The sequence below is a fragment of the Cavia porcellus genome, unplaced genomic scaffold (genome assembly GCF_034190915.1).
Source record: "Cavia porcellus strain 051 isolate PalLab524CR breed Dunkin Hartley unplaced genomic scaffold, mCavPor4.1 scaffold_11, whole genome shotgun sequence".
Classification (NCBI taxonomy): domain Eukaryota; kingdom Metazoa; phylum Chordata; class Mammalia; order Rodentia; family Caviidae; genus Cavia; species Cavia porcellus.
The window spans coordinates 31,395,029-31,408,044 of NW_026947494.1; positions in this window are offsets into that span (position 1 = coordinate 31,395,029).

Sequence of the window (13,016 nt, forward strand, 5' to 3'; positions counted from 1 at the left end):
CAATCATCAGCATTCAGATTATTGGTGTCTTAGGGTGCACAACCTGGCCCCCTTTGTTTAGGAAACATCCTGGGGTTCCCTCAGAAGGAGCTATGTGAATGGCAGGTACTTGGACCTTTAACAACCCTGTGTCTACCACAGGACTCACAACAGCACTCCAGAGGCTGAGGTAGGAGGATCATTGCAAGTTCTAGAGCAGCCTGGGCCACGAAGTAAGCCTAAGGCCAGCCTGAACTGCATAGCGAGATCCTGTCTCAAAAAGACAAAAAGCAAAATAAAACTTCCATCTTCTTTTAAGGAAGAGATGCTCACAAGTAATCATGGTACAGTATATACCATGTGATACATCCTCTAACAGATGTATACATGAGGCCTGCTTTTCACATGGCCAATGGAATTCTAAAGAGATTACAAAAAAAGACTGGGGTGTATCCAAAGCAATTAAATGAGCATCTCTTTCAGGGGTGGAGCCCAAGAATTGATAGCTTTGAAATGATCCTTGAATTCATCAGTTGGCTTTGTTTTTTCAATGATTGCAATCACTTTATAATTCTTTTTGAAAGCAAAAACTAAAAAGCTCACTATGGTTTGAAAGATTCTAGGACTAAGAGTCTTCTAAAACATTAAGTTCCTTTTGGAATATTAGTAATTATCACCAACAGTATTATAAAGGAAGCTGTAAGACTTGTTTAGAATTAAATTACACAAATTTGAAACACTTGCATCCAGAATCATCACATACTCATGAATGCAGGGTGTGTCTTTTCTGAGGTGACTGCCTTGAACATAGGTAGCAAAAAACGAGTATCTGGTATCTTGGGGAAAAGATGTTACAATCTCTCCTGATGTTACAATCTCCCCATCCCAGAAAGTTGAGGAGGGGGCATTCCACAGCTCTGAACCTTCGTCTTTTTAAGGATATAAAGATATGTTGGATTTGAAGCTGTTTCTTAGCCAAGTCTAGTAGAGAATAATTCATAACATTGCTTATGTTTTAATAGCAGAGCATCTTCTGATAAATTGGGAATGGCAGTAGCTAAGAATTCTCACTTTGTCCCAGATCTCAGCTTTTTATCTAGAAAACACTGCCTAAGGATCAGAGAGAGCAAGTGTTGTTCAAACATCCCATCACTTCTTTTAGGAAAAACATTTGAAGCTCTGTTCATCTTTGCATTTACTGGTGTCATGATCTTCACAGGAATTTCTCATGGATCTCTAATGGAAGGGTGTCTAAATGGTGGTGGCTGTCTGTGCTCAAGGACTTACAGTCCTTGGGAAAGAAAAAGGCAAACACAAAAGATGAAAAATAATGCTGGTTAGCACAAAGCTGTGGAACTCAAGTTGGCCATGATTGGGGTAGGTGCTGGAAAGTGGGGGTGATTCAGGCTAGTTGAAAGTGACTCTTGGGGAGATTCTTGCGAAGTACACACACACTCCTGCTCAGCCCCTGGTCCGGTAGGGCTACAGCATGAAGCCTGATGGGGTAGGTGGGTGGGCAGCCCTTGGCCCTTCAGAGTCCGCAGTGAACTCCCAGGGCGGCTTTGCAGCTGCTTGGTCTGTAAGGGCAGGACCCGACTCCCTGGACTCCCTCATAACTTGGGTCATGACGGCTGAAAAGGAATCTATCACTTAAGCAGGGCAATTTCCTTTTCAAAGTCACTGCTTTATTGGTCCGGGATTTGTTCCATGCTCCTTCCCAGCCATTTTCACCAGCAGTACTATTACTCATGAAGAAAGGACACATTTGCCTTCAGACCATTTAAAAAAAGAGAATAGAAAAAAGTGGAGGGATGGAAAAGACAGAGTAATGGCCTTTATGCAAACTAGTGAGAAAAAGCAAATTCTTTGGAGTAAATTATTTTTCATAACTTATTAATCCTGACATTGTCAAGGCAGAGTTATGAATGATTTGCAGCAGTTTTCTTGATAAGAATTGGATGATCTAATTATCTGTTCATTTTGTTTTTCATTCTTGAGATTACTTTATGAATCTCCTCTTTTCTAGAAATAAAACTTCAATCAGGTAAGCTGTAAAATTTAGTTTGGAATTTTCAGACTTTGTTACTATGGAAATGGTCTAATGGAATGATGAAATTATAGACCTAGAAAAGACTTTTAGGCTTCTAGTCTCCTTCTTTTTACCAACAGAACTAACGGAGGCAGAGAGTGGTTGAATGACTTATACAGGTCACTAAATCAATAACATTTTCTGTGTGTGTGTGTGTGTGTGTGTGTGAAAGGGGGAAACAGAGAGAGAGAGAGAGAGAGAGAGAGAGAGAGAGAGAGAGAGAGAGAGAGAGGAATCCAGGGGGATATGCTATGTTATCTTTCTTTGAAAGTATAATTTGGTATAATTTATTGGGCAAGAAATGAGTCAAAATTCAGATAAATCAGTTGGAACCTTTCTTGAGGGCAGACATGGCAGGCTGAATGGAGAACTGAATTTTGAAAAAAAGTTGATTTTTGGAGTGTAGCAAAGATCTCAGGCAAAACAGAGAGAAATGGATTTTATTTCTTCTTAAAATTCCCCTAATTTTCTGATAGCCATCACAAAAGTTGGAGAGAGACAGAGAGAAAGAGAGAGACAGAGAGAGAGAGACAAAGAGAGAGACAGAGAGACAGAGAGAGATATTGAGAGAGAGGTTGAGATTTGAGATTGGAGAGGGGGGGATCAAGATACTTGTATCTAATTCTTTTGCAGAACAGAGCATCTAATGCCTGTTGCAAAGCTTTTGGAACCTTCCTCAAAAGTTGGAGTTCACAAGTGGTAGTCTGAGAACACTGCCATGGCTAATTGACTCTGGGACAAGGAGTTAGTGTTTGGACCTTTAAGCCAAAATTGTCTAAGGGACTTCTTTGCCATGTATTAATTGCATAATAAACAGACTTCAATTTAGAGTGTTCTGCTACCTAAAATAGATGAACTATTTGACCATTTCCAACTATGGCAACAAAACAATAAGACAGCCTCTTTTCTGTACTCTCACGCTCCCTTCCCCCACTGGCTTCCCTGCTTCTCAGTGTGGGAAAACTGATTAATCAACTAGTTAATTCCTATCAATATTAATGGGTTTAATACAAGCAAGTAGTAAATGTAAGTGTAGATTTTGTTTCTTTGAGGGCTTTAAGCTAATCCATCCCTTCCTGATTTAGCATCATGTCTGGGACTAGGTTCCCTAATTTTGCATTCTGGGTATCTTTCTGAGCCCATCCTATCCAAGGCCTGATTAACAGCCGTTTCAAGTTGAGAGCCTCAGGTGCTGCGCAGCACTAATTGGGAAGAAGTCATGTTGGATGATCAGGAGACTTGAGTGGAGTCCTACCTCTGACAAGCTGTGGGAGGTTAGAAAATTTCTAGCATCCCCAGCCTCACCTAAGTTTCTACCTATTTCTCTTTTCTTGCTATTTCTGTCTCACTGGGCTACAGTGTGAGCAGATGAGATAATAAACCAGGTTTTCTGAGTTCATAAATTACGCCCTGGGAGTAATTTATATTGCACATATCCTTTCCAGCCACTGGAGTGCTATTTGGTAAATTACTGCCCTCCTGTAGTGCTCTAAGTGGAACCCCAGTGACCTGAAAGAGTTAATGCCCCCTTCCAAGCAATTAACTTACTCCTGGGGCATAATTTACTCTGAGAGGATCTAGCCAACCATATGTGAAGTGCTTGGAGTTCTTTGAGAGAAAGTCAGCTGTAGAAATGTGAAGAATTAATATTATACAAAGCACATTTGCAGACCATTTTTCAAGAAATCTATCATGCAAGTTTTCAGAACAATTCTGCAAGGTAGATTGTTGTTAGCCTTCCCAGAGTCATGCTGTAATCAATGAAAAATCAGTTCATAATTTACCCAGTATAAAATGAGGGCACAGCATATTTGTAAAATGACTTCACTATTTGAAAATTAATGGGTGAAAGATTGGGAAGTGCATTGTAGAAACCTGAGTACAAAAAACTAAAGCTAAAATTAAAGTTAAATATAAATATCTATTCTAAGATGTTGAAAAGTAGGCACTAAATGCAATGATCATTTTAAAAGTAGAAAATCAGAAACACTTATGTATTCGAATGTGGCATCCATGTCAAAAAATAGTCATCTGAGGAGGCTCTCTGCATATCTTTTTAATACTTTTTTTTGATACTGTGATCAAATTCACGACCTTGCTCTTGCAAGGCAAGCGTTTATGCCACTGAGCTAAATCCCTGGCCCTCTGCATATCTTAACATTCAGCTATCATTCAGTGTCAGGTTAGCATCTCTGTTCCTAAGACCCGCAATAGGCAGTCACCAGAGCTCATAAAAAGTATGAGACAATATTCATATATCCAGGTTTGAAATTTCTGGATTTTGAGATAGATTTAATATCTGGAATAAACCAAACTATCAGAATCAATTCTCATGAACAAGATGCATTAAATCCAAGAGAAAGTGATGTAGAGGCTGCTCTTCTGGTGATCTGGTGGTAAGTTACCGTGATGGCCTAATTCTTCATCCTCTTTGTCCTGTGGTTACAACTCTTCCTAAAGTGAAGATATCTGTTTGCCTGCCCTATTAATCTGAACTGGCACTGTGACTTGCTTTTGCTAGTAGATAACGGTAGTAAGGTGTGTGCCAAGAGCCATGAGATTAGCATGTTTCCACTTGGTTTTTCAAAACTCTGCCATTGTTATGAGAGCATGCTTGGTTTGGCACATTGGAGACTGAGAGATACATGAAATAATGCTCCGTTGTTATCAACCAAGTTCAGTGAGAGCCAAATCACCTTCTCCCTGTCCTCGGTATGTAAGTGAAACTAGTTAAGATCAGTAGAGCTGCTTCAGCAGTCATAGACAAGCAAAAATAGTTGTTGCACTGAGGTTTTGTGGTTGTTACACAGCACTGTTCTGGCAATAGATAGCTGATACAGTTTGTACACTGATTCCAAAAGAACTCCTGGTGCTGAATCATCAGAACATTCCTGTAAGAAGTAAATGATGTCTCCAGGTGACTATCAGAAAGCTTTAGCATGCAGTTGGGATGATATGTTCCAGTGTTATTGGGCAAATGTCCTTTATTCTACTGCATTTTGTATGCATTGCATGCAACTGATTATATGTGTAGCTATGACTCTCTTAGACAAAATGTTCTGTAAGGGCAGTGTATTAGTCATTTTCTTATTGCTAGGACAAAATATCGGACATCATCAGATACCGAAAGGAGGAGAGGTTAATTTGGTTCACAGTTTAGGTGATTCAGTCTCTGGTTGACTGGCTGCAAAGGTGGTACGGCATGGTGGACGAAGGCTGCTCAACTCACCGCAGCCAGGAAACAGAGAGGGAGGAGCTGGGGACGGAAATACACTATCCAAAGACACATTCCCAGTGACAAACTTTTTCCAACCAAGCCTGCCTCCTAACAGTACATTCAGCTATGAACTCATCGATGGATGAATCTACTCTGAGTATAGCAGTCCCCATGATCAATTACCTTCCTGAAAGCCCATCTCTGAACCTATGAGATGGGGAACATTCTAGATCTAAGTCACTACAGCAGCTATCATATCTTTCATTTTTGCCTCTTCAGTCACATATATGCTAATTTCTGGCATATAAATTAATGAAAAGATGAACATGTACATTAGAAGTCATACCTCATATTGCATAGTTTTACTAACTTTGTTGTAAGCTTGTTATTTGGTGTGTAATATATACCTTAAAAATCTAACTAATTAATGGAGTTACTTGACTAAAGTATTCCTGCACAGGTCACCTTTCATAAAGTACAAAGGTATTTTCATGTCATCTTCAAGCAGTGACTCTTGGCAGCGTGTAAGTTTCTTAGCTTTTCATCCAGAGACTCTGCAATCCTTAAAAAAAACCTTTGTCTATGAAATAAATAATATTTTCAACTATTATTTCTTTTAAAAAAATCTGCACATTTTGTAATTCTTTTTTGGAGGGGTGTGTGATAAGGAGACTTTTGGATACAAACTTCAACTCTGCTTGTCTATTTTGAGAGTTTCTTCCCTGAGTTTGATCCCTTTTGATTACAACTTTTCCTCAGTTTGTGCATGGTTTGAAAGCTGCTGGAATTATCACAGCTGTTTGTGTTTATTTCTTTGCTGTGTACTTCTGTTAGGCCAGCTCTAGGAGCTTGGTAACTGCCATGGAACCTAGCAGCAGAACAAGCAGATAAACCCGGAACATTGAGCTGTGCAGGTGACAGAGAGCCAGTGGTTGTGAAACCCTGAAAAAATCTGTTGTCTGGGAAAATCAACATCCTCCATTTGATGATGGTGGGAGGCGTAGTATTTTAACTCTTAAAAAACTCTTTAAAAGAATCTTTACAGAACAGCAAGCATGCTGTTTTACTACAATGTGAAGATTATATAAACTGTGGCAAAACCATGTTGGCCTGCTTTGGGTGAGAGCTGGCATTGTATCTTTCTAGGCATGTTTTGGGGATTTTATGAAGTGGTTTGAACTGGAGCCACAAAAATGTGAAAAAATTTATTTTCAGTTGAATTTTAGTGGATTGCTGACTACTAGAATTTATTGCTAAAAATGTGTACTCACCCATCCTTTTAACAATTAAGTGATTTAAAACGCTTCCTCCTAGTTCATGGCTCTCAGATTCAATTAATTTGTTTGTTTGCTTTTGTGGTGCTGACGACTGAACCCAACCAAGTCCTGATTCATGCCAGGCAAGTGTTCTACCCCTGAGCCGCATCTCCAGCATTCAACTAATTTTAATGAACACAAAATATGTACTAGGCATGGTATTAAGTTTTTATGTATATATTTCTAATCCAATAAAATACATTATTCATTAAGTATTATGTTACAAGAATCAAAACTAGAAAGCAATTAAAAATAAAAACTTTGTTTCATCTGCTTTGCCTGGCTTGCATAATCTTGGTTGGCATAACATGGTAGTTTATAATTTTTCCAGGAGTTCTTTTGCAGACTTTATACATGATTTAGTGTGATCCCTTTACATTCATATGATGGCAAATTTCAGAAAAGAAAGAAAAATTACTGCAGCATGGCCTGCATGGGATACTAGACTTTTTTTTTGATTGAGGGACTGTTTCATAAAAATGTTGTCTCAAACAGATGTGTTCTGGTGTTTACTGAGAGAAGAAGTCAAACCAGAGGGGCTAATTAACAGTCAGTCAAGACATTTCCCTGCTCCTATTTGCGTAGTCTTGGGATTATGATCCTGTCAATACATTAGGAAGGGCAGAAAAAAAAAATGATAGACACCTGGGATATAAACTGTGGTATCTTAACAACTCTACAGTTTTTAAAGAGTGGAATAATGGGTTTTAAAGTAGAGATCTGAAAGTCTTTTCTGTAAAAGTCCAGACAGTAGATGTTATAGGATTTGTGTGTCATGTGGTTGGCCACAACTAGTCTACTCCATAATTGCAGCACTAAAGCATCCATAAACAACATGTAAATGAATACACTTGGCTGTAGTTCAATACACCTTTATTAAGAACACTAAAATTTGAATTTCACATGTTTATATATCATAAAATACTGTTCTTTCAATGTTTTTATCAGCACTTAAGAATACAAAAGTATCCTTAGTTTTCCAGCCATATATTTGACTTGTGATCTATGCAAGGCATGATTAAAAACCATGGTGAAGGTTTAGAAGACACATTGCCACTGACCTCCTTTGAAACACTCCTCTGGCTTTGAAAACACTTCTCATCATTTCTGTCACTTTCTGAAGCAGTTCTGGAAGTCCTCCTTTATGAATGTTCTTAGTTGTGCTGTTGTGGTTGGTTTAATGTCATAAATTGATACAGTACATTTACCTTTTATGGTCATTTTGGGAGAAGAGCCAGCAGTTGCTGATGCCAGAACCAGCAAATAAGGTAGATGAGGATACAGCGAATAAGGTAGATGATGGTTTTGTGAACCTTCCTTCCCTTTGGATGGCATTCAGGAGCAGCATTGGACATATTTGTGATGACACTTCATGAAGACACTCATGAAGCAGGTCTTCCAGAGGTGCTTCAGAAAGCGGAAAGAATGAAGGAGAAAGTGCATTTAAAATGAAGAGGAATATTTTGAGAGGGATTAATGGAAGTGTCTTTTACTATAATGAATATTTACAATATAAACATTTACTACATAGTTTGATCACCTCTTGTAGTTCGCCAATTCCTGAACTGAAATAATCTTGTAGTCCTATTTCTTTGAATATTAATGTCCTGCCATTTGCCTTTTATTTTCTGCTAATTTACATATGTTAATGGTACTTCTTTTCATGGTATAAAATGGATGTTACAACTCCAAGAATCATGTCCTATGCCAGTGCTATAAATAAAAGGAAAAGAGGATATGAAATGAAAAGGGATTTACCTCCAGCTCCCTCTCTTTCACCTGAGGAGGAAAGTCTTTCACAGTACCCCTCTCCCCATTGCCTTTCCTTCTCTTCTTATTGGTCAAAACTGATTTACGTTCATACACTAGAAAAATCACTGGTAAAGGAGAAGATGATGTACCAAATTTTGCAGACCACAGTGCAGCAGCTTCTGGAGCAGGGCACAGTGCTACCTGGGAAGCCAAGGTTTTGCTAGCAAGGATGATGGGGAAGCAGCTTATAGTGCTGCCACGTTATTCCAAGTCATGAGCACAGCATTAGGTAGGAGGAATAGCTGATGAGCTAATTCCCTAAGATCACTGCAGGTGCCATACAAGCTGTCCTCATCAGGACACACAGATAAGGACCACTGGCAACTGGTAAGTCAAGCGAGGAACTGAGGCTGCATCAGGACAGAATCTTATCAGCCAGCATTAATCTGGGAAGGAACCAGAAGAAAGTCGGAATCTGAAGGTTCTCTCCATATGGCTTCTAGAATATACTAGAGAGAGCCAATTTACTTATCAAGTATATATGATGATAAAAACTCCAGAGCCATTTTCCTGAGGAATCTGTTCATTGTATAATCCAATACCAGAAGTACCCTTGTAGGTCTATGCTTTTTTTCAGAAAGTTTGGATTGACAATCTAGAGTCATGAAACACAAATTATTGGTGAAATAGTCTGCAATGTAAATGATCCTTCATTTTATAAGATTTATCTTAGATTCCTTGAAATAGAAAAATATTTTGCTGTACAATAAGTGATTGTATTGATGAAAATATGATTTCCACCTCTTTTAGCTTATAAATTATATCCCATTGCATTGAACCAGATAAATTATTACCTGATTAGTTGAAAAACCATGAGCAAAATGATCCTTTAGAATAAAATATACACTGATATGAACTAAATTAAGTACCTCAGGGTTTTGGGTTATCATAGAAAATGATATTTCTCAAGGAATTAAATGCCTACTCCCCAAATCAAGTCCCACACAAGTTATGCATTCTGTTCATGTAGGTCAAATATCACTACAGATACATACAGATATTACTATATTGTGCAGGCAGGCCATTAAACACAAGTTCCCTAAAGCCCTTAGGTCCTTTTGTTCTGTGAATACTCTTTAACTTTGAAGCTTCCTCTTTTCCTAACTACCAAAATACGATGCTCAGTAAAAGCATCTCTATAACAAAGTTCCAAACTTGTAGTCCATTCTTTATACACTTGCTTAACCATCTATCTATTCATTTTTAAAAATAAAGCTCATACATAGCTGCTTCTCTCATAAGATTTATGGCTTAGATGAGATGAGCATTAAGTATCTATGTGACCACATTGATGAGTACATGATTATACAGTGTTAATGTTCTACTGTTCTGTACCAGTACAAAATAAAGGAAATATCTCAAGTAGAGGTCAGCAGAATCTTCTTTGGAGGAGCAATGTTTAAGGTGAAAATCCATATGTGAGTAGGAGTTAGTTAGATGCAATGGATTGTCTGGGATGGAAAAACAGTCCTAAGAGATGTATGTGTCCCTCTCTCTGAATATTGACCTATTTTCCCATCCATCCATCCATCCATCCATCCATTCATCCATCCATCCATCCATCCATCCATCTATCCATCCATCCATCCATCCATCTGGTTTTCCAAAAACAATACAAATGATAAAAGAGATTCAAATAAGTAGAAATCGTCTGTTTTCTTAAGTCTGAAAATCTATTTGAGAAGAATAGGGAAGTGCATTTGTAAAACATCCTTAGAAAACGTTAGGAAGTTATTTTAAGTAACAATAGATGTGCGGCATTTTCAGCACTTGCTTTTGCTCTTATGGAAATGGGATTTGTCTCTGTGAATATCTAGAGACATCCACTTTGTTTCTGCTTTTTGTAGGGAAAGTACAGAGTGCATAGACTAAGATTGGTACCAGAAACATAGCAGTGCTTCCATGGGAACTGTAATTTGCTGCTCCAAATTGATGGAAATTTTTATATTAACAGAAGAATTTAACTCTACAAAGCAATTACTTTATTTCTAGCACTTTTAGGATTACCTTGAAAGCAGACTCCAATAGTTTCTTTAAATGGCAGCTAAGTTGATATCTATTCTCTATACAAAGATCTCACCAACTTATTGTGACCTCCAAGAATATGGCTGGCTGCTCATGCTGAAGTCAGGGAGAGCAGAGTACTCACTGGCAGCTGTTGTCAGTAAATGCTATGATGCTGAGCTCACAAAATCCTGGCATTAAATTTATACCTGGAAATGAGATTAAAGATAAATCTAGTATAACTGTCATTTTACACAAGAAGAAATTGAAAGCAAGATAAGCTAAGTGGCTTAAGTTTCTTAAACAGGGTGAGGGGAAAGGAGATGAAAAAGATATGTAATATACATGTACCATCTCCCTGAGAGGATTGTGATCATTATATACTGCAAACATGTACCAATAAAATAGAACAATAAAAATTTTATGTCCCAGTTAACTTCAGACTTTTGTGAGGGCTGCAACTGTGAAATAAAAGGTGGATTAAGGATCTTCCAACTCCTGGGCCAATATGAGGGACACTGGAACCTAATTCTCTGCACTGGAATTCCTGCTATTTACTACTCTTTAGAATTTTGAAAAATTATTTTCAGTTTATTCTTCTATAAGAGGGGATTATAATTATGCTCACTTCATTGTACTGTCATTAAGATTATAATGAATGAGAAAGCTGGGCTTATAGGAAACAGCACATGTCTTGCTTTGTCCAGTAGAAAGAGGACAGAAGTGATTATGTCACAGCAAGTGTCTCTGCCTTTTTGTACAGTGGGCTTGCCATGAAGAAACTGTTCTGGAAAGTTACTTGTCTCAGAGGAAAGAGATGTATATCAAATTTGAACTGTTATATCTAATGTATGAATATTCTTGTGCAAGTCTTTTTGTAGACGTATCCACTTATTTGTCTTAAATATATACCTATGAGTGGAACTACATTAGAAAGAACTAGTTTTCCAAAGTAGTTCACCATTCTTACTGGCAATTGAGAGTTCCAGTTGTTCAAGATTCTCAGCAACATGTGATATTGTCAGTCTTTTAAATGTAATCTGCTCTGGTAGATGAATGATGACATCTCATTATTGGTAGTCTACTGGGTTGCCAATAATTTATTTGAAAGCTTCTGATACTTATTTCTAGATCTTCTTTTCACCTTTAAGAATGGCTACTGCAAGTGACTGACTAAGCCAATTCCCATATCTGCTGCTCAGTCTTGCTACGCTGTATTATGATTTTCCTACTCCTCCCCTTCAGATAGTAATGGTCATAGTCATTTCCTCATCACTGAGACACAATACCTGGCTACCACAACTTAAAGGAGAATGTTCAGTATTTTGGCTCATAGCTTAGCCCAGCAGCTCCCAAGATGAAATGGATTTTCAAAGGGCCTGGCAGAAAAAATGTGCTCCCCCCATGATGGAGGGGAGTCAGACAGTGAAGGGAGAAGTTTGAGAGGGAGATAAATCTTCCTAGGTTGTGCTGCCAATGACCTGTCTCCTCTCACCAGACCCTGCCTTCTACTGTAACAGCAAGTAGTGCTTCTATAACCTAATCATCTTGCAAGGTTCTGTCCATGATTGCACAAAGTTTAGGAAATGTCTAGATACAAACCGTACTGGGAATGTTTTCCTGGTGCCCATTGAACTATTGTATCTTAGAAGTATGTAACTTCGTGTTTCTTTTCTTTCTTTCTTTCTTTCTTTCTTTCTTTCTTTCTTTCTTTCTTTCTTTCTTTCTTTCTTTCTTTCTTTTTTTCTTTTGGCAAGGGCTTATAGCTGAGGTTGCCTTTAGCCTAAGAGGAGACTTGGGATTTGTACTTTTGAGCAGTACTGTCCTGGAATAATTTGAGATGGTCTAAATGAATTTTGCATTGTGAAATAGACTCAAACCTTTGAGAGATAGGGCCAGGATGCTATAGTTAAATGTCTGCTAGAGATCCATGTGTTAGGGGCTTGGTTTCCAGGGTGGTGCTATTGGGAGGGGATGGAACCTTTCATGGTGGGACCCAGCAGGAGATCCTTAGGTTACTGGGGGCATGCCCTAGAAGGCTCCCACATTCTTGGTCATGAAGTTTTGCTTTGCCAATGCATTCTTACCATGATGTGATGATTCTTCACAGGCTCAAAGACAGGGCTAACTGATCATGGGATAAAAACTTTCAAAACTCTAAGGCAAAAACCTGTTTTTTTTTATACATTAACTATCTCAGGTATTTCATTATAGTTATAAAAATCTGACTAACATAGTATTGTTACCAGAGCATGAACTAGTCTGCCCTGACTGCTGTTATTTTTATTACCTCTGTTCATCTCAACATTATGGGTAACAGCTCATGCCCATTGTCTAGTGTTTGCCATGAGCCTGATGGTTGGGAGTCAATGGAAATAGGTTTGAATCTCATATATGTTACATGAAATTAACATCAACTTCTCATACATATTTGCTCCTTAATTTTTAACTATACTTAATGGCAAGTGCACAAAAAGTAAGTACTTTTGTTTAATCAGAGCCTTGAGAACAAACAGATTTTTGGTTGCAGGGTAAAGAAAGTAGAGGAAAGGGAATGGATATTGCTGTCCAGTTCATCAAGAACTTGGAGTAAGACAGA